Source organism: Hyla sarda, unplaced genomic scaffold (genome assembly GCF_029499605.1).
Source record: "Hyla sarda isolate aHylSar1 unplaced genomic scaffold, aHylSar1.hap1 scaffold_1307, whole genome shotgun sequence".
Lineage (NCBI taxonomy): Eukaryota > Metazoa > Chordata > Amphibia > Anura > Hylidae > Hyla > Hyla sarda.
Genome location: NW_026607931.1, coordinates 67,286 through 85,419, shown reverse-complemented (window position 1 = coordinate 85,419; position 18,134 = coordinate 67,286). Strand labels below are relative to the sequence as shown.

The window sequence follows — 18,134 nt, the reverse complement described above, 5'->3', positions numbered from 1 at the left end:
GGGTGTGAAGATGTCTACGGCCATCCTAAGCTGAATGCGCCTGTTCTCGTCAGATCGCAGACTGCTATCCAGCTTCGGGCCTGGTAAGTACCAGCATGGGAGACTGGCTGGGAATCCCGGGTGCAGTTGAAATTTTGCTCTGTTTCTGCTCCGATTCCGAAAATTATTTATTGATGTTTAAATCCACAGTATACAAAGTGTGAAGCTGTCAACGGCCATCCTAAGCTGACCGCGCCTGCTCTCGTCAGATTGCAGACTGCTACCCAGCTTAGGGCCCGGTAAGTACCAGCATGAGAGACTGGCTGGGAATCCCAGGTGTCTTTGACATTTTGCTCTGTTGCCGCCTTCCGCTCTGATTCCGAAAAGGATTTATTGATGCTTAAATCCACAGTATACAGGGTGTGAAGATGTCTACGGCCATCCTAAGCTGAATGCACCTGTTCTTGTCAGATCGCAGACTGCTACCCATCTTCGGGCCTGGTAAGTACCAGCATGGGAGACTGGCTGGGAATCCCGGGTGCAGTTGACATTTTGCTCTGTTTCTGCTCCGATTCCGAAAATTATTTATTGATGCTTAAATCCACAGTATACAAAATGTGAAGCTGTCAACGGCCATCCTAAGCTGAACGCGCCTGCTCTCGTCAGATCGCAGATTGCTATCCAGCTTAGGGCCCGGTAAGTACCAGCATGGTAGACTGGCTGGGAATCCCAGGTGTTATTGACATTTTGCTCTGTAGCCGCTTCCGCTTCGATTCCGAAAAGGATTTATTGATGCTTAAATCCACAGTATACAGGGTGTGAAGCCGTTAACGGCCATCTTAAGCTGAACGCGCCTGCTCTCGTCAGATCGCAGACTGCTACCCAGCTTAGGGCCCGGTAAGTACCAGCATGGGAGACTGGCTGGGAATCTCAGGTGTTGTTGACATTTTGCTCTGTTGCTCTGTAGACATTTTGCTCCGATTCCGAAAAGGATTTATTGATGCTTAAATCCACAATATACAGGGTGTGAAGCCGTCTACGGCTATCCTAAGCTGAATGTGCATGTTCTTGTCAGATCGCAGACTGCTGCCCGGCAAGTACGGGCATGGGAGACTGGCTGGCAATCCAAGGTGCTATTGACATTTTGCTCTGTTGCCGCCTTCCTCTCCGATTCCGAAAAGGATTTATTGATGCCTAAATGCACAGAATAAAAGCATGAAGCTGTCAATGGCCATCCTAAGCTGAACGCGCCTGCTCTCGTCAGATCGCAGACTGCTACCCAACATAGGGCCCGGTAAGTACTGGCATGGGAGACTGGCTGGGAATCCCAGTGCCGTTGACATTTTGCTCTATTGCTGCCTTCCGCTCCGATTCCGAAAATAATTTATTGATGCTTAAATCCACAGTATACAAGGTGTGAAGCTGTCGACGGCAATCCTAAGCTTAACGCGCCTGCTCTCGTCAGATCGCAGTCTGGTACAGATCTTAGGGCCCGGTAAGTACCGGCATGGGACACTGGCTGGGAATCCCGGCTGCCGTTGACATTTTGCTCTGTTGCCGCCTTCCGTTCCGATTCCGAAAAGGATTTATTGATGCTTAAATGCACAGTATAAAGGGCGAGAAGCTGTCAACGGCCATCCTAAGCTGAACGCGCCTGCTCTCGTCAGATCGCAGACTGCTACCCAGCTTAGGGCCCGGTAAGTACCAGCATGGGAGACTGGCTGGGAATCCCAGGTGTCGTTGACATTTTGCTCTGTTGCCGCCTTACGCTCCGATTCCGAAAAGGATTTATTGATGCTTAAATCCACAGTATACAGGGTGTGAAGATGTCTACGGCCATCCTAAGCTGAAAGCGCCTGTTCTCATCAGATCGCAGACTGCTACCCAGCTTCGGGCCTGGTAAGTACCAGCATGGGAGACTGGCTTGGAATCCCGGGTGCAGTTGACATTTTAATCTGTTGCCGCCTTCCGCTCCGATTCGGAAAAGGATTTATTGATGCTTAAATCCACAATATACAGGGTGTGAAGCTGTCAACGGCCATCCTAAGCCTGAACGTGCCTGCTCTCCTTAGATCGCAGACTGCTGCCCGGCAGTTACCGGCATGGGAGACTGGCTGGCAATCCAAGGTGCCATTGACATTTTGCTCTGTTGCCACCTTCCTCTCCGATTAAAAAAATATTTATTGATGCTTAAATCCACAATATACAAGGCGTGAAGATGTCAACGGCCATCCTAAGCTGAACGCGCCTGCTCTCGTCAGATCGCAGACTGCTACCCAGCTTCGGGCCCAGTAAGTACCGGCATGGGAGACTGACTGGGAATCCCGGGTGCAGTTGACATTTTGCTCTGTTGCCGCCTTCTGTTCCGATTCCGAAAAGGATTTATTGATGCTTAAATGCACAGTATAAAAAGCATGAAGCTGTCAATGGCCATCCTAAGCTGAACGCGTCTGCTCTCGTCAGATCGCAAACTGCTACCCAGCTTAGGGCCCGGTAAGTACTGGCAAGGGAGACTGGCTGGGAATCCCGGTTGCCGTTGACTTTTTGCTCTATTGCTGCCTTCCGCTCCGATTCCGAAAATAATTTATTGATGCTTAAATCCACAGTATACAAGGTGTGAAGCTGTCGATGGCCATCCTGAGCTTAACGCGCCTGCTCTCATCAGATCGCAGACTGGTACAGATCTTAGGGCCTGGTAAGTACCGGCATGGGACACTGGCTGGGAATCCCGGCTGCCGTTGACATTTTGCTCTGTTGCCGCCTTCCGTTCCGATTCCGAAAAGGATTTATTGATGCTTAAATGCACAGTATACAAAGTGTGAAGCTGTCAACGGCCATCCTAAGCTGAACGCGCCTGCTCTCGTCAGATCGCAGACTGCTACCCAGCTTAGGGCCTGGTAAGTACCAGCATGGGAGACTGGCCTGGAATCCCGGGTGCAGTTGACATTTTAACCTGTTGCCGCCTTCCGCTCCGATTCGGAAAAGGATTTATTGATGCTTAAATGCACAGTATAAAGTGCGTGATGCTGTTAACGGCCATCCTAAGCTACACGCGCCTGCTCTCGTCAGATCGCAGACTGCTACCCAGCTTAGGGCCCGGTAAGTACCAGCATGGGAGACTGGCTGGGAATCTCAGGTGTTGTTGACATTTTGCTCTGTAGCTCTGTAGACATTTTGCTCCGATTCCGAAAATTATTTATTGATGCTTAAATTCACAGTATACAAAGTGTGAAGCTGTCAACGGCCATCCTAAGCTGAACACGCCTGCTCTCGTCAGATCGCAGACTGCTACCCAGCTTAGGGCTTGGTAAGTACCAACATGGGAGACTGGCTGGGAATCCCCGGTGCAGTTGACATTTTAATCTGTTGCCGCCTTCCGCTCCGATTCGGAAAAGGATTTATTGATGCTTAAATCCACAATATACAGGGTGTGAAGCTGTCAACGGCCATCCTAAGCCTGAACGTGCCTGCTCTCCTCAGACCGCAGACTGCTGCCCGGCAGTTACCGGCATGGGAGACTGGCTGGCAATCCAAGGTGCCATTGACATTTTGCTCTGTTGCCGCCTTCCTCTCCGATTAATAAAAATATTTATTGATGCTTAAATCCACAATATACAAGGCGTGAAGATGTCAACGGCCATCCTAAGCTGAACGTGCCTGCTCTCGTCAGATCGCAGACTGCTACCCAGCTTAGGGCCCATTAAGTACCATCATGGGAGACTGGCTGGGAATCCGGGGGGGCAGTTGACATTTTGCTCTGTTGCCGCCTTCCGTTCCGATTCCGAAAAGGATTTATTGATGCTTAAATGCACAGTATAAAAAGCATGAAGCTGTCAATGGCCATCCTAAGCTGAACGCGCCTGCTCTCGTCAGATCGCAGACTGCTACCCAGCTTAGGGCCCGGTAAGTACTGGCATGGGAGACTGGCTGGGAATCCCGGTTGCCATTGACATTTTGCTCTATTGCTGCCTTCCGCTCCGATTACGACAATAATTTATTGATGCTTAAATCCACAGTATACAAGGTGTGAAGCTGTCGATGGCCATCCTAAGCTTAACGCGCCTGCTCTCGTCAGATCGCAGACTGGTACAGATCTTAGGGCCCGGTAAGTACCGGCATGAGACACTGGCTGGGAATCCCGGCTGCCGTTGACATTTTGCTCTGTTGTCGCTTTCCGTTCCGATTCCGAAAAGGATTTATTGATGCTTAAATGCACAGTATAAAGGGCGAGAAGCTGTCAACGGCCATCCTAAGCTGAACGAGCCTGCTCTCGTCAGATCGCAGTCTGCTACCCAGCTTCGGGCCTGTTAAGTACCAGCATGGGAGACTGGCTGGGAATCCAGGCTGCCGTCGACATTTTGCTCTCTTTCTGCTCCGATTCCGAAAAGGATTAATTGATGCTTAAATGCACAGTATACAAAGTGTGAAGCTGTCAACGGCCATCCTAAGCTGAACGCGCCTGCTCTCGTCAGATCGCAGACTGCTACCCAGCTTAGGACCCGGTAAGTACCAGCATGGGAGACTGGCTGGGAATCCCGGGTGCAGTTGACATTTTAATCTGTTGCCACCTTCCTCTCCGATTAAAAAAAATATTTATTGATGCTTAAATCCACAGTATACAAGGCGTGAAGTTGTCAACGGCCATCCTAAGCTGAACGCGCCTGCTCTCGTCAGATCGCAGACTGCTACCCAGCTTAGGGCCCGGTAAGTACTGGCATGTGAGACTGGCTGGTAATCCCGGGTGCCGTTGATATTTTGCTCTATTGCTGCCTTCCGCTCCGATTCCGAAAATAATTTATTGATGCTTAAATCCACAGTATACAAGGTGTGAAGCTGTCGACGGCCATCCTAAGCTTAACGCGCCTGCTCTCGTCAGATCGCAGACTGGTACAGATCTTAGGGCCCGGTAAGTACCGGCATGGGACACTGGCTGGGAATCCCGGCTGCCGTTGACATTTTGCTCTGTTGCCGCCTTCCGTTCCAATTCCGAAAAGGATTTATTGATGCCTAAATGCACAGTATAAAGGGCGAGAAGCTGTCAACGGCCATCCTAAGCTGAACGCGCCTGTTCTCGTCAGATCGCAGACTGCTACCCAGCTTCGGGCCTGGTAAGTACCAGCAAGGGAGACTGGCTGGGAATCCCGGGTGCAGTTGACATTTTGCTCTGTTTCTGCTCCGATTCCGAAAATTATTTATTGATGCTTAAATCCACAGTATACAAAGTGTGAAGCTGTCAACGGCCATCCTAAGCTGAACGCGCCTGCTCTCGTCAGATCGCAGACTGCTACCCAGCTTAGGTCCTGGTAAGTACCAGCATGGGAGACTGGCTGGGAATCCCGGGTGCAGTTGACTTTTTAATATGTTGCCGCCTTCCGCTCCGATTCGGAAAATGATTTATTGATGCTTAAATCCACAATATACAGGGTGTAAAGCTGTCAACGGCCATCCTAAGCCTGAACGTGCCTGCTTTGCTCAGATCGCAGACTGCTGCCCGGCAGTTACCGGCATGGGAGACTGGCTGGCAATCCAAGGTGCCATTGACATTTTGCTCTGTTGCCGCCTTCCTCTCCGATGAAAAAAATATTTATTGATGCTTAAATCCACAATATACAAGGCGTGAAGATGTCAACGGCCATCCTAAGCTGAACGCGCCTGCTCTCGTCAGATCGCAGACTGCTACCCAGCTTAGGGCCCAGTAAGTACCGGCATGGGAGACTGGCTGGGAATCCCGGGTGCAGTTGACATTTTGCTCTGTTGCCGCCTTCCGCTCCGATTCCGAAAAGAATTTATTGATGCTTAAATCCACAGTATACAAGGTGTGAAGCTGTCGACGGCCATCCTAAGCTTAACGCGCCTGCTCTCGTCAGATCGCAGACTGGTACAGATCTTAGGGCCCGGTAAGTACCGGCATGGGACACTGGCTGGGAATCCCGGCTGCCGTTGACATTTTGCTCTGTTGCCGCCTTCTGTTCCGATTCCGAAAAGGATTTATTGATGCTTAAATGCACAGTATACAAAGTGTGAAGCTGGCAACGGCCATCCTAAGCTGAACGCGCCTGCTCTCGTCAGATCGCAGACTGCTACCCAGCTAATGGCCCAGTAAGTACCGGCATGGGAGACTGGCTGGGAATCCCGGCTGCCGTTGACATTTTGCTCTGTTGCCGCCTTCCGTTCCGATTCCGAAAAGGATTTATTGATGCTTAAATGCACAGTATACAAAGTGTGAAGCTGTCAACGGCCATCCTAAGCTGAACGCACCTGCTCTCGTCAGATCGCAGACTGCTACCCAGCTTAGGGCCCGGTAAGTACCAGCATGGGAGACTGGCTGGGAATCTCAGGTGTTGTTGACATTTTGCTCTGTAGCTCTGTAGACATTTTGCTCCGATTCCGAAAAGGATTTATTGATGCTTAAATCCACAATATACAGGGTGTGAAGTCGTCTACGGCTATCCTAAGCTGAATGCGCCTGTTCTTGTCAGATCGCAGACTGCTGCCCGGCAAGTACGGGCATGGGTGACTGGCTGGCAATCCAAGGTGCTATTGACATTTTGATCTGTTGCCGCCTTCCTCTCCGATTAAAAAAAATATTTATTGATGCTTAAATCCACAGTATACAAGGCGTGAAGATGTCAACGGCCATCCTAAGCTGAACGCGCCTGCTCTCGTCAGATCGCAGACTGGTACAGATCTTAGGGCCCGGTAAGTACCGGCATGGGACACTGGCTGGGAATCCCGGGTGCAGTTGACATTTTAATCTGTTGCCGCCTTACGCTCCGATTCGGAAAAGGATTTATTGATGCTTAAATGCACAGTATAAAGGGCGTGAAGCTGTCAACGGCCATCCTAAGCTGAACGCGCCTGCTCTCGTCAGATCGCAGACTGCTACCCAGCTTAGGGCCCGGTAAGTACCAGCATGGGAGACTGGCTGAGAATCCCAGGTGTCGTTGACATTTTGCTCTGTTGCCGCCTTACGCTCCGATTCCGAAAAGGATTTATTGATGCTTAAATCCACAGTATACAGGGCGTGAAGTTGTCTACGGCCATCCTAAGCTGAATGTGCCTGTTCTCGTCAGATCGCAGACTGCTACCCTGCTTCGGGCCTGATAAGTATCAGCATGGGAGACTGGCTGGGAATCCCGGGTGCAGTTGACATTTTGCTCCGATTCCGAAAATTATTTATTGATGCTTAAATCCACAGTATACAAAGTGTGAAGCTGTCAACGGCCATCCTAAGCTAAATGCACCTGCTCTCGTCAGATCGCAGACTGCTACCCCGCTTAGGGCCTGGTAAGTACCAGCATGGGAGACTGGCTGGGAATCCCGGGTGCAGTTGACATTTTAGTCTGTTGCCGCCTTCCGCTCAGATTCGGAAAAGGATTTATTGATGCTTAAATGCACAATAAACAGGGTGTGAAGCTGTCAACGGCCATCCTAAGCCTGAACGTGCCTGCTCTCCTCAGATCACAGACTGCTGCCCGGCAGTTACCGGCATGGGAGACTGGCTGGCAATCCAAGGTGCCATTGACATTTTGCTCTGTTGCCGCCTTCCTCTCCGATTAAAAAAATATTTATTGATGCTTAAATCCACAATATACAAGGCGTGAAGATGTCAACGGCCATCCTAAGCTGAACGCGCCTGCTCTCGTCAGATCGCAGACTGCTACCCAGCTAGGGCCCAGTAAGTACCAGCATGGGAGACTGGCTGGGAATCCCAGGTGTCGTTGACATTTTGCTCTGTTGCCGCCTTTCGCTCCGATTCCGAAAAGGATTTATTGATGCTTAAATCCACAGTATACAGGTTGTGAAAATGTCTACGGCCATCCTAAGCTGAATGCGCCTGTTCTTGTCAGATCGCAGACTGCTACCCAGCTTCGGGCCTGGTAAGTACCGACATGGGAGGCTGGCTGGGAATCCTGGGAGCAGTTGAAATTTTGCTCTGTTTCTGCTCCGATTCCGAAAATTATTTATTGATGCTTAAATCCACAGTATACAAAATGTGAAGCGTACAACGGCCATCCTAAGCTGAACACGCCTGCTCTCGTCAGATTGCAGACTGCTACCCAGCTTAGGGCCCGGTAAGTACCAGCATGGGAGACTGGCTGGGAATCCCAGGTGTTGTTGACATTTTGCTCTGTAACCGCCTTCCGCTTCGATTCCGAAAAGGATTTATTGATGCTTAAATCCACAGTATCCACAGTATACAGGGTGTGAAGCCGTCTACGGCTATCCTAAGCTGAATGTGCCTGTTCTTGTCAGATCGCAGACTGCTGCCCGGCAAGTACGGGCATGGGTGACTGGCTGGCAATCCAAGGTGCCATTGACATTTTGCTCTGTTGCCGCCTTCCGTTCCGATTCCGAAAAGGATTTATTGATGCTTAAATGCACAGTATATAAAGTGTGAAGCTGTCAACGGCCATCCTAAGCTGAACGCGCCTGCTCTCGTCAGATCGCAGACTGGTACAGATCTTAGGGCCCGGTAAGTACCAGCATGGGAGACTGGCTGGGAATCCCTGGTGTCGATGACATTTTGCTCTGTTGCCGCCTTCCGTTCCATTATTTATTGATGCTTAAATCCACAATATAAAGGGGGTGAAGCTGTCAACGGCCATCCTAAGCTGAACGCGCCTGCTCTCGTCAGATCGCAGACTGATACCCAGCTTAGGGCCTGGTAAGCACCAGCATGGGAGACTGGCTGGGAATCCCAGGTGTCGTTGACATTTTGCTCTGTTGCCGCCTTACGCTCCGATTCCGAAAAGGATTTATTGATGCTTAAATTCACAGTATACAGGGTGTGAAGATGTCTATGGCCATCCTAAGCTGAATGCGCCTGTTCTCGTCAGATCGCAGACTGCTACCCAGCTTCGGGCCTGGTAAGTACCAGCATGGGAGACTGGCTGGGAATCCCGGGTGCAGTTGCCATTTTGCTCTGTTTCTGCTCCGATTCCGAAAATTATTTATTGATGCTTAAATCCACAGTATACAAAGTGTGGAGCTGTCAACAGCCATCCTAAGCTGAATGCGCCTGCTCACGTCAGATCGCAGACTGCTACCCAGCTTAGGGCCTGGTAAGTACCAGCATGGGAGACTGGCTGGGAATCCCAGGTGCAGTTGACATTTTAATCTGTTGCCGCCTTCCGCTCCGATTCGGAAAAGGATTTATTGATGCTTAAATCCACAATACACAGGGTGTGAAGCTGTCAACGGCCATCCTAAGCCTGAACGTGCCTGCTCTCCTCACATCGCAGACTACTGCCCGGCAGTTACCGGCATGGGAGACTGGCTGGCAATCCAAGGTGCCATTGACATTTTGCTCTGTTGCCGCCTTCCTCTCCGATTAATAAAAATATTTATTGATGCTTAAATTCACAATATACAAGGCGTGAAGATGTCAACGGCCATCCTAAGCTGAACGCGCCTGCTCTCGTCAGATCGCAGACTGCAACCCAGCTTAGGGCCCAGTAAGTACCGGCATGGGAGACTGGCTGGGAATCCCGGGTGCAGTTGACATTTTGCTCTTTTGCCGCCTTCCGTTCCGATTCCGAAAAGGATTTATTGATGCTTAAATGCACAGTATACAAATCATGAAGCTGTCAATGGCCATCCTAAGCTGAACGCGCCTGCTTTCGTCAGATCGCAGACTGCTACCTAGCTTAGGGCCCGGTAAGTACTGGCATGGGAGACTGGCTGGGAATCCCAGCTGCCGTTGACATTTTGCTCTGTTGCCGCCTTCCGTTCCGATTCCGAAAAGGATTTATTGATGCTTAAATGCACAGTATACAGGGTGTGAAGCTGTCAACGGCCATCCAAAGCTAAACGCGCCTGCTTTCGTCAGATCGCAGACTGATACCCAGCTTAGGGCCTGGTAAGTACCAGCATGGTAGACTGGCTGGAATCCCGGGTGCAGTTGACATTTTAATCTGTTGCCGCCTTCCGCTCCGATTCGGAAAAGGATTTATTGATGCTTAAATCCACAATATACAGGGTGTAAAGCTGTCAACGGCCATCCTAAGCTGAACGTGTCTGCTCTTGTCAGATCACAGACTGCTACCCAGCTTAGGGCACGGTATGTACCAGCATGGGAGACTGGCTGGGAATCCCAGGTGTTGTTGACATTTTGCTCTGTAGCCGCCTTATGCTTCGATTCCGAAAAGGATTTATTGATGCTTAAATCCACATTATACAGGGTGTGAAGCCGTCTACATATATCCTAAGCTGAATGTGCCTGTTCTTGTCAGATCGCAGACTGCTGCCCGGCAAGTACGGGCATGGGAGACTGGCTGGCAATCCAAGGTGCTATTGATATTTTGATCTGTTGCCGCCTTCCTCTCCGATTAAAAAAAATATTTATTGATGCTTAAATCCACAGTATAAAAAGCATGAAGCTGTCAATGGCCATCCTAAGCTGAACACGCCTGCTCTCTTCAGATCGCAGACTGGTACAGATCTTAGGGCCCGGTAAGTACCGGCATGGGACACTGGCTGGGAATCCCGGCTGCCGTTGACATTTTGCTCTGTTGCCGCCTTCCGTTCCAATTCCGAAAAGGATTTATTGATGCTTAAATGCACAGTATACAAAGTGTGAAGCTGTCAACCGCCATCCTAAGCTGAACGCGCCTGTTCTCATCAGATCGCAGACTGCTACCCAGCTTCGTGCCTGGTAAGTACCAGCATGGGAGACTGACTGGGAATCCCGGGTGCAGTTGACATTTTGCTCTGTTTCTGCTCCGATTCCGAATTTTTTTTATTGATGCTTAAATCCACAGTATACAAAGTGTGAAGCTGTCAACGGCCATCCTAAGCTGAGCGCGCCTGCTCTTGTTAGATCGCAGACTGCTACCCAGCTTAGGGCCTGGTAAGTACCAGCATGGGAGACTGGCTGGGAATCCCGGTTGCAGTTGACATTTTAATCTGTTGCCGCCTTCCGCTCCGATTCGGAAAATGATTTATTGATGCTTAAATCCACAATATACAGGGTGTGAAGCTGTCAACGGCCATCCTAAGCCTGAACGTGCCTGCTCTCCTCAGATCGCAGACTGCTGCCCGGCAGTTACCGGCATGGGAGACTGGCTGGCAATCCAAGGTGCCATTGACATTTTGCTCTGTTGCCGCCTTCCTCTCCGATTAATAAAAATATTTATTGATGCTTAAATCCACAATATACAAGGCGTGAAGATGTCAACGGCCATCCTAAGCTGAACGTGCCTGCTCTCGTCAGATCGCAGACTGCTACCCAGCTTAGGGCCCATTAAGTACCATCATGGGAGACTGGCTGGGAATCCCGGGTGCAGTTGACATTTTGCTCTGTTGCCGCCTTCCGTTCCGATTCCGAAAAGGATTTATTGATGCTTAAATGCACAGTATAAAAAGCAACAAGCTGTCAATGGCCATCCTAAGCTAAACGCGCCTGCTCTCGTCAGATCGCAGACTGCTACCCAGCTTAGGGCCCGGTAAGTACTGGCATGGGAGACTGGCTGGGAATCCCGATTGCCGTTGCCATTTTGCTCTATTGCTGCCTTCCGCTCCGATTCCGAAAAGAATTTATTGATGCTTAAATCCACAGTATACAAGGTGTGAAGCTGTCGACGGCCATCCTAAGCTGAACGCGCCTGCTCTCGTCAGATCGCAGACTGCTACCCAGCTTAGGGCCCGGTAAGTCCCAGCATGGGAGACTGGCTGGGAATCCCAGGTGTTGTTGACATTTTGCTCTGTAGCCGCCTTCCGCTCCGATTTCGAAAAGGATTTATTGATGCTTAAATCCACAGTATACAGGGTGTGAAGCCGTCTACGGCTATCCTAAGCTGAATGTGCCTGTTCTTGTCAGATCGCAGACTGCTGCCCGGCAAGTACGGGCATGGGAGACTGGCTGGGAATCCCGGGTGCCGTTAACATTTCACTCTATTGCTGCCTTCCGCTCCGATTCCGAAAAGAATTTATTGATGCTTAAATTCACAGTATACAAGGTGTGAAGCTGTCGACGGCCATCCTAAGCTTAACGCGCCTGCTCTTGTCAGATCGCAGACTGGTACAGATCTTAGGGCCCGGTAAGTACCGGCATGGGACACTGGCTGGGAATCCTGGCTGCCGTTGACATTTTGCTCTGTTGCCGCCTTCCTTTTCCGATTCCGAAAAGGATTTATTGATGCTTAAATGCACAGTATAAAGGGCGAGAAGCTGTCAACGGCCATCCTAAACTGAACGTGCCTGCTCTCGTCAGATCGCAGACTGCTACCCAGCTTAGGGCCCGGTAAGTACCAGCATGGGGGACTGGCTGGGAATCCCAGGTGTCGTTGACATTTTGCTCTGTTGCCGCCTTACGCTCCGATTCCGAAAAGGATTTATTGATGCTTAAATGCACAGTATAATAATAACGAAGCTGTCAATGGCCATCCTAAGCTGAATGCGCCTGTTCTTGTCAGATCGCAGACTGCTGCCCTGCAAGTACGGGCATGGGAGACTGGCTGGCAATCCAAGGTGCTATTGACATTTTGATCTGTTGCTCCCTTCCTCTCCGATTAAAAATTTTTTTTATTGATGCTTAAATAAACAGTATACAAGGCGTGAAGATGTCAACGGCTATCCTAAGCTGAACGCGCCTGCTCTCGTCAGATCGCAGACTGCTACCCAGCTTAGGGCCCGGTAAGTACTGGCATGGGAGACTGGCTGGGAATCCCGGGTGCCGTTGACATTTTGCTCTATTGCTGCCTTCCGCTCCGATTCAGAAAATAATTTATTGATGCTTAAATCCACAGTATACAAGGTGTGAAGCTGTCGACGGCCATCCTAAGCTTAACGCGCCTGCTCTCGTTAGATCGCAGACTGGTACAGATCTTAGGGCCCGGTAAGTACCGGCATGGGACACTGGCTGGGAATCCCGGCTGCCATTGACATTTTGCTCTGTTGCCGCCTTCCGTTCCGATTCCGAAAAGGATTTATTGATGCCTAAATGCACAGTATAAAGGGAGAGAAGTTGTCAACGGCCATCCTAAGCTGAACGCACCTGCTCTCGTCAGATCGCAGACTGCTACCCAGCTTAGGGCCTGGTAAGTACCAGCATGGGAGACTGGCTGGGAATCCCGGGTACAGTTGACATTTTAATCTGTTGCCGCCTTCCGCTCCGATTCCGAAAAGAATTTATTGATGCTTAAATCCACAGTATACAAGGTGTGAAGCTGTCGACGGCCATCCCAAACTTAACGCGCCTGCTCTCGTCAGATCGCAGACTGGTACAGATCTTAGGGCCTGGTAAGTACCGGCATGGGACACTGGCTGGGAATCCCGGCTGCCGCTGACATTTTGCTCTGTTGCCGCCTTCCGTTCCGATTCCGAAAAGGATTTATTGATGCTTAAATGCACAGTATACAAAGTGTGAAGCTGTCAACGGCCATCCTAAGCTGAACGCGCCTGCTCTCGTCAGATCGCAGACTGCTACCCAGCTTAGGGCCTGGTAAGTACCAGCATGGGAGACTGGCTGGGAATCCCGGGTGCAGTTGACATTTTAATCTGTTGCCGCCTTCCGCTCCGATTCGGAAAAGGATTTATTGATGCTTAAATGCACAGTATAAAGGGCATGAAGCTGTTAATGGCCATCCTAAGCTGAACGCGCCTGCTCTTGTCAGATCGCAGACTGCTACCCAGCTTAGGGCCCGGTAAGTACCAGCATGGGAGACTGGCTGGGAATCTCAGGTGTTGTTGACATTTTGCTCTGTAGCTCTGTAGACATTTTGCTCCGAATCCAAAAAGGATTTATTGATGCTTAAATCCACAATATACAGGGTGTGAAGCCGTCTACGGCTATCCTACGCTGAATGCGCCTGTTCTTGTTAGATCGCAGACTGCTGCCCGGCAGGTACGGGCATGGGAGACTGGCTGGCAATCCAAGGTGCTATTGACATTTTGATCTGTTGCCGCCTTACTCTCCGATTAAAAAAAATATTTATTGATGCTTAAATCCACAGTATACAAGGTGTGAAGCTGTCGACGGCCATCTTAAGCTCAACGCGCCTGCTCTCGTCAGATCGCAGACTGGTACAGATCTTAGGGCCCGGTAAGTACCGGCATGGGACACTGGCTGGGAATCCCGGCTGCCGTTGACATTTTGCTCTGTTGCCGCCTTCCGTTCCGTTCCGATTCCGAAAAGGATTTATTGATGCCTAAATGCACAGTATAAAGGGCGAGAAGCTGTCAACGGCCATCCTACGCTGAACGCGCCTGCTCTCGTCAGATCGCAGACTGCTGCCCAGCTTAGGGCCCGGTAAGTACCAGCATGGGAGACTGGCTGGGAATCCCAGGTGCAGTTGACATTTTGCTCTGTTGCCGCCTTCCGTTCCGATTCCGAAAAGGATATATTGATGCTTAAATGCACAATATAAAAATCAAGAAGATGTCAACGGCCATCCTAAGCTGAACGCGCCTGCTCTCGTCAGATCGCAGACTGCTACCCAGCTTAGGGCCTGGTAAGTACCAGCATGGGAGACTGGCTGGGAATCCCGGGTGCAGTTGACATTTTAATCTGTTGCCGCCTTCCGCTTCGATTCGGAAAATTATTTATTGATGCTTAAATCCACAATATAAAGGGGGTGAAGCTGTCAACGGCCATCCTAAGCTGAACGCGCCTGCTCTCGTCAGATCGCAGACTGATACCCAGCTTAAGGCCTGGTAAGTACCAGCATGGGAGACTGGCTGGGAATCCCAGGTGTCGTTGACATTTTGCTCTGTTGCCACCTTACGCTCCGATTCCGAAAAGGATTTATTGATGCTTAAATCCACAGTATACAGGGTGTGAAGATGTCTATGGCCATCCTAAGCTGAATGCGCCTGTTCTCGTCAGATCGCAGACTGCTACCCAGCATCGGGCCTGGTAAGTACCAGCATGGGAGACTGGCTGGGAATCCCGGGTGCAGTTGCCATTTTGCTCTGTTTCTGCTCCGATTCCGAAAATTATTTATTGATGCTTAAATCCACAGTATACAAAGTGTGAAGCTGTCAACGGCCATCCTAAGCTGAACGCGCCTGCTCTCGTCAGATCGCAGACTGCTACCCAGCTTAGGGCCTGGTAAGTACCAGCATGGGAGACTGGCTGGGAATCCCAGGTGCAGTTGACATTTTAATCTGTTGCCGCCTTCCGCTCCGATTCGGAAAAGGATTTATTGATGCTTAAATCCACAATACACAGGGTGTGAAGCTGTCAACGGCCATCCTAAGCCTGAACGTGCCTGCTCTCCTCAGATCGCAGACTACTGCCCGGCAGTTACCGGCATGGGAGACTGGCTGGCAATTCAAGGTGCCATTGACATTTTGCTCTGTTGCCGCCTTCCTCTCCGATTAATAAAAATATTTATTGATGCTTAAATTCACAATATACAAGGCTTGAAGATGTCAACAGCCATCCTAAGCTGAACCCGCCTGCTCTCGTCAGATCGCAGACTGCTACCCAGCTTAGGGCCCAGTAAGTACCGGCATGGGAGACTGGCTGGGAATCCCGGGTGCAGTTGACATTATGCTCTGTTGCCGCCTTCCGTTCCGTTTCCGAAAAGGATTTATTGATGCTTAAATGCACAGTATAAAAAGCATGAAGCTGTCAATGGCCATCCTAAGCTGAACGCGCCTGCTCTCGTCAGATCGCAGACTGCTACCCAGCTTAGGGCCCAGTAAGTACCGGCATGGGAGACTGGCTGGGAATCCCGGGTGCAGTTGACATTTTGCTCTGTTGCCGCCTTCCGTTCCGATTCCGAAAAGGATTTATTGATGCTTAAATGCACAGTATAAAAATCATGAAGCTGTCAATGGCCTTCCTAAGCTGATCGCGCCTGCTTTCGTCAGATCGCAGACTGCTACCTAGCTTAGGGCCCGGTAAGTACTGGCATGGGAGACTGGCTGGGAATCCTGGTTGCTGTTGACATTTTGCTCTATTGCTGCCTTCCGCTCCGATTCCGAAAATAATTTATTGATGCTTAAATCCACAGTATACAAGGTGTGAAGCTGTCGACGGCCATCCTAAGCTTAACGCGCCTGCTCTCGTCAGATCGCAGACTGGTACAGATCTTAGGGCCCGGTAAGTACCGGCATGGGACACTGGCTGGGAATCCCGGCTGCCGTTGACATTTTGCTCTGTTGCCGCCTTCCGTTCCGATTCCGAAAAGGATTTATTGATGCTTAAATCCACAATACACAGGGTGTGAAGCTGTCAACGGCCATCCTAAGCCTGAACGTGCCTGCTCTCCTCAGATCGCAGACTACTGCCCGGCAGTTACCGGCATGGGAGACTGGCTGGCAATCCAAGGTGCCATTGACATTTTGCTCTGTTGCCGCCTTCCTCTCCGATTAATAAAAATATTTATTGATGCTTAAATTCACAATATACAAGACGTGAAGATGTCAACGGCCATCCTAAGTTGAACGCGCCTGCTCTCGTCAGATTGCAGACTGCAACCCAGCTTAGGGCCCAGTAAGTACCGGCATGGGAGACTGGCTGGGAATCCCGGGTGCAGTTGACATTTTGCTCTGTTGCCGCCTTCCGTTCCGATTCCGAAAAGGATTTATTGATGCTTAAATGCACAGTATAAAAATCATGAAGCTGTCAATGGCCATCCTAAGCTGAACGCGCCTGCTTTTGTCAGATCGCAGACTGCTACCTAGCTTAGGGCCCGGTAAGTACTGGCATGGGAGACTGGCTGGGAATCCCGGTTGCCGTTGACATTTTGCTCTATTGCTGTCTTCCACTCCGATTCCGAAAATAATTTATTGATGCTTAAATCCACAGTATACAAGGTGTGAAGCTGTCGACGGCCATCCTAAGCTTAACGCGCCTGCTCTCGTCAGATCGCAGACTGGTACAGATCTAAGGGCCCGGTAAGTACCGGCATGGGACACTGGCTGGGAATCCCGGCTGACGTTGACATTTTGATCTGTTGCCGCCTTCCGTTCCGATTCCGAAAAGGATTTATTGATGCTTAAATGCACAGTATACAGGGTGTGAAGCTGTCAACGGCCATCCTAAGCTGAACGCGCCTGCTTTCGTCAGATCGCAGACTGATACCCAGCTTAGGGCCTGGTAAGTACCAGCATGGTAGACTGGCTAGAATCCCGGGTGCAGTTGACATTTTAATCTGTTGCCGCCTTCCGCTCTGATTCGGAAAAGGATTTATTGATGCTTAAATCCACAATATACAGGGTGTGAAGCTGTCAACGGCCATCCTAAGCTGAACGTGTCTGCTCTCCTCAGATCGCAGACTGCTGCCGGCAGATACCGGCGTGGGAGACTGGCTGGCAATCCAAGGTGCCATTGGCATTTTGCTCTGTTGCCGCCTTCCTCTCCGATTAATAAAAATATTTATTGATGCTTAAATCCACAGTATACAAAGTGAGAAGCTGTCAACGGCCATCCTAAGCTGAACGCGCCGGCTCTCGTCAGATTGCAGACTGCTACCCAGCTTAGGGCCTGGTAAGTACCAGCATGGGAGACTGGCTGGGAATCCCGGGTGCAGTTGACATTTTAATCTGTTGCCGCCTTCTGCTCCGATTCGGAAAAGGATTTATTGATGCTTAAATGCACAGTATAAAGGGCGTGAAGCTGTCAACGGCCATCCTAAGCTGAGCGCGCCTGCTCTCGTCAGAACGCAGACTGCTACCCAGCTTAGGGCCCGGTAAGTACCAGCATGGGAGACTGGCTGGGAATCTCAGGTGTTGTTGACATTTTGCTCTGTAGCCGCTTCCGCTTCGATTCCGAAAAGGATTTATTGATGCTTAAATCCACAGTATACAGGGTGTGAAGCCGTCTACGGCTATCCTAAGCTGAATGTGCCTGTTCTTGTCAGATCGCAGACTGCTGCCTGGTAAGTACTGGCATGGGAGACTGGCTGGGAATCCCAGGTGCCGTTGACATTTTGCTCTATTGCTGCCTTCCGCTCCGATTCCGAAAATAATTTATTGATGCTTAAATCTACAGTATACAAGGTGTGAAGCTGTCGACGGCCATCCTAAGCTTAACGTGCCTGCTCTTGTCAGATCGCAGACTGGTACGGATCTTACGGCCCGGTAAGTACCGGCATGGGACACTGGCTGGGAATCCCGGCTGCCGTTGACATTTTGCTCTGTTGCCGCCTTCCGTTCCGATTCCGAAAAGGATTTATTGATGCTTAAATGCACAGTATAAAGTG

At 50.3% G+C, this 18,134-nt stretch overlaps 12 pseudogenes; all 12 read left to right on the top strand.

Annotated features, from left to right (window-relative positions):
* The first annotated feature begins 1,605 nt into the window (after window positions 1-1,605).
* On the top strand, window positions 1,606-1,725 carry LOC130305088 (5S ribosomal RNA; annotated as a pseudogene).
* A 2,086-nt stretch (window positions 1,726-3,811) lies between these two features.
* Window positions 3,812-3,931, top strand: LOC130305102 (5S ribosomal RNA; annotated as a pseudogene).
* A 2,278-nt stretch (window positions 3,932-6,209) lies between these two features.
* LOC130305097 (5S ribosomal RNA) lies at window positions 6,210-6,329 on the top strand (annotated as a pseudogene).
* Window positions 6,330-6,809: 480 nt separating this feature from the next.
* LOC130305131 (5S ribosomal RNA) lies at window positions 6,810-6,929 on the top strand (annotated as a pseudogene).
* Window positions 6,930-8,973: 2,044 nt separating this feature from the next.
* Window positions 8,974-9,093, top strand: LOC130305068 (5S ribosomal RNA; annotated as a pseudogene).
* Window positions 9,094-12,544: 3,451 nt separating this feature from the next.
* On the top strand, window positions 12,545-12,664 carry LOC130305091 (5S ribosomal RNA; annotated as a pseudogene).
* Window positions 12,665-12,948: 284 nt separating this feature from the next.
* On the top strand, window positions 12,949-13,068 carry LOC130305078 (5S ribosomal RNA; annotated as a pseudogene).
* Window positions 13,069-13,352: 284 nt separating this feature from the next.
* Window positions 13,353-13,472, top strand: LOC130305127 (5S ribosomal RNA; annotated as a pseudogene).
* Window positions 13,473-14,361: 889 nt separating this feature from the next.
* On the top strand, window positions 14,362-14,481 carry LOC130305124 (5S ribosomal RNA; annotated as a pseudogene).
* Window positions 14,482-14,563: 82 nt separating this feature from the next.
* Window positions 14,564-14,683, top strand: LOC130305092 (5S ribosomal RNA; annotated as a pseudogene).
* Window positions 14,684-14,960: 277 nt separating this feature from the next.
* LOC130305106 (5S ribosomal RNA) lies at window positions 14,961-15,080 on the top strand (annotated as a pseudogene).
* A 2,470-nt stretch (window positions 15,081-17,550) lies between these two features.
* On the top strand, window positions 17,551-17,670 carry LOC130305070 (5S ribosomal RNA; annotated as a pseudogene).
* Window positions 17,671-18,134: the final 464 nt, after the last annotated feature.